The following is a 6,000-nucleotide window of genomic DNA, read 5'->3' on the forward strand; positions in this document are numbered from 1 at the left end:
ACCTTAGCTTCTCTCTCCTCCTTCATTCTTCTTCATCTTCTATGAGCGCTGCAATTTTGAGCCGATTTTGAGGTCTCGAATCCCACCATTTTTACTATCTCTTCCTCTTTAATCTGATGCTTTGTATTCTCTGTTCATTCAAGATCTGTTGATTTGTTGTTTATCACGAATTGATTTTACGTTGGGTTACGCGGTGTTGAAGCTTGATTCGGAATTGATTCGGATTTTGGGGGTTTTAATGTTTGTGAATCAAGTTGATTTGTTGTGTTGATATTCGAAATTCAATGAGATTTGTAGTTCCTCGCTATTGTTGTTGTTGTTCATCGTCTAGGGTTTGAGATTTCTATTGTCTCCTCTTCCTCCCCCTCTCCGGTAATTTGTTCATGTTTGTGTTTTTGATTGATTTATGTTTTGTGATTTCATGAATTGGGTTGATTTGTTTTTTATTGATCGATGTCGAATACTAGAATTCGGGTTTTTGTTGTTGATGGGTCGATGCTGGATTTGTGTGGGAGTCTAAGTTGAAGGTTGTTTTAGGTTTTTGGTTGAAATTTGATATTTTGCTGAGGAAAGCCTAGATATATGATGTTTACAGATTGCTGTAGTTTGAGCTAGAATTGGTTTGTATGTTAGAAATTGAAATTGATGAAGGAATATTTGTTCATGCTTAATTGTGTTCATTTCATGTTTTGTGATCACCATATGCTCAGTTTTTTGTGGCAATGTTTTGCAGGCAAGGCCTATAATGCATGGAATGCCGAGCATGGGGATAATAGGCTCTCAGATACGGCCTGGTGGGGTTCCTCCTTCGGCTCTTCACCAGCAAAGACCAATGCAGGCAGCTTCTGGAATTAGGCCCCTGACTACTTCCAATAATATGCCTTCTGTGACCCAGGTTATGTTTAACTTCTTTGGATCTTCTTCATTGGTTTTATAATATTAGATCAGTACCAAGTTCAGGTTTAGTGTTTCAGTTAGTGAATTGTAGTGAGTTTTTCATTTGTTTGGTACCTTTTGTGTAAATATAAGATTGAGAACGTATAGCTTTAGAGCTGCAGTAGAGGAAGAGGAACAACTCGATTTTGCGGAGATCCGTCTGAATTTATTTTGACCTAAAAGATTTAATTCAGTTTGTATTTGTTATTTTGAATTATTTTTTTCTTCGATTTTGCTGTTGAGGCTATTCTGTTTTGGTTGTGAAATGCAGGAGTGTGATGAAGTTAGCCTGTTTTGGTTATGAAATGTTGGATTATTGTTGCTGTTCTGATTTATTGTTGACTGAGATGGAGGATTGTGTGTTACTTGTTGATAAATGGTTGCCAGCAACTGTGATCTGTTGCTAGCCAGGGGATGTATGGTTGTGATATGTTGTTGTTGCTATTGATGTTAGTGTGTGGCCTGAGTTTCTTGGATTATGTCCCTTTTTAATGTCCCTTGATTAATGTTATTTGGAATATGTCCTTTAATTATGTCCATTGTTTAATGTTGCTTGGAATATGTTCCTTGATTATGTCCCTTAATTAATGTTGCTTGGAATATACTCCTTGACTATGTCCCTTTTTAACTGACCCCAATATAACAAACCAATGCTTGTCCCTACTTCACCCCAATACCTGTCCCTGTTTTACCCCATTGACTATCGATATGTCTGTCCCTGTTGTCAATGATGAAACCTTTGCTTGAGAGAGCCTAACTTCTGGTGAAGTGATGAATAATATTTGTCATTTACCTCCTATGAACCATTTGTGTTCTAGGATTGTAGGCAAAATTGGTAGTCATGGAAGAAGGTGGGTTGCCAGTGATAGTTATTGGGGAACTGAGACTCTTAAATGGCCTCCCTTTTTTTTTCTCCTGTCCATATGTCTATGATGAAAGTCCAATATATGATATAGTACACCCAAATGATAATCATCACCTATTTGCCATTAGATGCCAATCAATACATTTTATGTTTGATTTGTTGAGACTTTTGGGCAGATTTGTGAACTGATTTATGGGTTTATTATTAATGATGCATAGGGACATCTGAGACCTTTAAATGTGCACATTGTTCTCATACATAATTTCTTGCATTTAGTTAGTAAAGTTCTGGCATCTTAATATTTATCTTATTTATTCATCTTTTCTCAGAAATATATATCCCATATATTATGCTGGCCAAACTGCCAAAGATGATCAAATAAAAAAGAAACATCAAAGCACACACTTTACTAATAGTTTCAGACTGCTTCATGAGAACAGCTTGCTAACCAAGACACTAAGTAATCTTCTTGTAGGTATCAATAACTGATTTGTTTATAAATTGTCAACTTGGAGGGTGGGAAATTTTTTTTATGTGGTGAAGATAGTATAACAGGAACGTGTTGTTTTTTTGCAAATGCAATTAGCTTCATGTATCTTGATCGCAGATTGTGTGAGCAAATATATGGCTGTCTTAAGTTATGTGACTGTTTTTTTTTGCTTGCGTTGTACTGAATATTTCATCAGGAATGTAGTGTTTTGTTATAATTATAATACAATAAGCCTTCTCTGCATGAACTGGTAGATTGGATGAGTTGTGTATTTTAGTCTTGAGTTGTGCTTGAACTGTTCACAGCCTTCATTTTTCTTTCCTCTATATACGTTTGAAGGTTCTGTACTTCTGTCTGAGTTATCTGTTCATATTGGATTTGTGCTACAGAAGATGTTTTTTTTGTTGGAATGTCAGTCTTGTCAGGTTGATCTAGTGAAAGTTGAAGGTCATACATCTTTTATTAGATATCTTGACAGATTTGAAGCCCAACCTGAGCATCGTGCTATGGATGTATTTGTTTTAGCCATCATTGTAGATGGGCATAAAGAGGACAAGAGGCTTGTATGGAAGCTGGTTTTCTTGATGTGTGCCTTCAAGATTCAACTCCGAATGGTGCTCAATCTGAGTCCTTACTTCTTCAGTGGCTTTGTCTCAGTCCTGGAAAAAATGTGGGAAGGCTTTAAGGAGGCTCATATAGTACGTTTACACGCCGGTGATGCTGTGATATCAACATCTCTACTATCTAAGCCCCAATTTTAGGTAAGCCTATCGTACACCATAGTAATTTATGTGTTTTGTCATTCTAAAATAAAAAATACTATCTTCTCCATGTATAAAGACAAACATTGCCTATTTGCCTACTCTTCAGGTTAGAGCTGCTGCTGTCTTTGCATTGGGAAATTTTCTTGGTGTTGGATTTGATTCAGTTGGAGATGGAGGGGATGATTGTGATATGATGAAAAGCTTAAAGCTGAGTCTACTGTAATTTATTTATTTTTCAATTTTATTTTATTTGTGTGTGACCTTGTATTTTATTTTATTTTATTGGACGAAAATTGTAATATTACAGCCTTTTTTAATGAAAATATGTAGCTTTATATATATGTTAGTGTTTCTATATCAATTTAAGTGAAAAAAATGCAAATTTTTTTATTTTTTTTATTTATTTAGGGCATTTTTGGCACCGGTTTTGAAACAGAACCGGTGCTAAAAGTTTTTATTTTTATTTTTTTGGGCCATTATTCGCACCGATTCACAGCAAGAACCGGTGCGAATAACACGTTTTTAGCACCGGTTTTGAACCTGTGCGAAAGCTTCTGGTTTTTGGCATCCCTCAAATTTGGACCGGTTCAAAACCGGTGCTAAATGGGGGTTTTGAACCGGTGCTAATTTACATTTTTCGGCTAGTGGTGTAATTATACCGTAGAGATAGACTTAGGCGTATACCGCCGTGTGATAACGCAAGGCTACTCAAACTACTAACCATAACCAATACTTTGCAGCGGAAATTCAAACTCTTTCTTTATCAATAATAACTATAAATAGAAACCATTGTTATGATTACTCATAATTAAACAAAGACCAACAATCCTAATTCTAGGTGAAGAACATTCCCGAGACTCCCATATGCTTAATTCTTGGCTCCACCTGAAAATAGTCAATACTGCTTACCATTACGGTAAACAGGGCGAACCAAAACAAATAAGAAATACGGATTAGCAAAATATGCTAAGTACGATAAGTGCAAGATAAGTAAATTCAATTTATTTGCAAACATGCTTTTAAAACCAATTCCAATAACTAATCCAATGAATTCCAAAACTCATGATTCAAACCAATTCTCAATAATTCAATAATTCGATGAAAAGATTTATAATACAAATTTCTCTTTTGAAAACCAATTCTCAAATATCCTCAAAATAATTCCAATAACTCAATAATAATGATTAATAAAATCAATTATTTTTGAAAACTCAATCTCCTCTCTAAGTGTGCAACCCACAAGCTCGTCTCCTACTTTTGCAAGGTTATTCTTGAGGAAAGACTAGGTCATACAAAGTCCATAGTCTTTAATGAATCCGCATAGTGGGATCAATATAATAATCACGCTTGTAAAGCTTTTTAATAAAAAAATTCAATAAATCCTCATAAAATTCCTCTTTGAATAAAAATCAACCTTTATAATAGGTTAACTCAAAACTCCTTTTGATTTAATTCAACATGCTTTCAAAATCAACCTTTAAATAAATACTTGAGAATTAAATCTCATATTAATAACTTTTCAAAAATCAATAACTCTTCTTTCAAGATCAAAACCTTTTATTTAATTCAACAAGTTTTTCAAATCAATTCCTTTATTTAAACATTTTAAGTAATTCAAACCATTCAAAACATGATATTTTAATCAATCCTTCAAATATAAAACATATATTAAAATCAACCTCCAAAGATACTTTATTTCATAAATCATAATTCAAATCAATTTAATTCATTCACCAATAAAATCATATAAAACATTTTATTCAAACCAATCACTTTCAAAGGTATCTAGCCACTTAAACGTACCTTGATTCCGAATGTCAATCAACACTTCGCACTTACAAAGTTCAATCACGAATACACCTTGCAATTAACATAACCATAAGGTTATCACAACATCTTTAGACATAAACCCAAATATAATGTGCATGGACTATAAAATCTTTTAAAAATGATACTTTAATATAAATTATAGCTTTGAAATAGGTATTTATATTTTAGAAAACTAACCATGAAGAAAATAAAGGATATGATTAAAGAGAATTGAATTTGCGTTGGAAAGAATAGGCAGAACTTGCAGAGGTCATAACTCCTTCAATATAACTCCGAATTGGGTGATTCTTGAGCCTAACCTCAAGGATTTTTCGAGAGGAACAATTTTGACCAGAATTGCCCGAAAATTGGCTTCAAAGATATATGGGTTGATTATGTATGAAAAGGGTAGAAAGAAAAGTATGAAATGGTTTAGGGAGAGTAAGAGAGAAGAAGAGAATTGAGTTTTTGGTGTGAAGAATATGAGTGGTATGAGGGGGTATTTATAGGCTAGCTCATGCAAGAATTATGGTAGGAGAATGTAGGAAGAATTATGGTAAATTGGTTTAAGGAAATTACTTGAAGAAGAGAGCTAAAGAATTATGAAAAGTTTAGGTTATGGTGATTAAGTAATGAAGAAATAAGGTATGAAATAATAAATGGTAAATGGCTTTGCTTGGGGAATAATAAAAAATGATTTAAGGTAGGAAAATAAGATGATCAAATATATAGGAGATTGAAAATAAGAATTAAGGAAAATAATAAAATTGAGGAAGATAATTAAAATACAAAAATTACCAAAATAAACTTGCTCAAAATACAATATGGTGTCCGAGGAAAGCTCATATTTCGGACCTCCCTTTAAATATTTAGGCAATTATTTTTCTAGTTTTTAAGGAATAAAAATGATTGTGTAAATAATATATTTTGTATAAAATAATTAATTAGAAAAATACCAATTATTCACTAATTAATTTAACTAAGAAAATCAGATTTTCTACACTTAGAAAATCAGAAAACCCTATCTAATTAATTAAGGAAATTTGGCCGTTTTAAATTAAATAAGAAAATATAATTTTGCTTAATTAAAATATCCGAAATATATATAAATAATCCGGTTTTTAAAATAAAATAAA

Source organism: Chenopodium quinoa, unplaced genomic scaffold (assembly GCF_001683475.1).
Source record: "Chenopodium quinoa cultivar QQ74 unplaced genomic scaffold, ASM168347v1, whole genome shotgun sequence".
Lineage (NCBI taxonomy): Eukaryota > Viridiplantae > Streptophyta > Magnoliopsida > Caryophyllales > Amaranthaceae > Chenopodium > Chenopodium quinoa.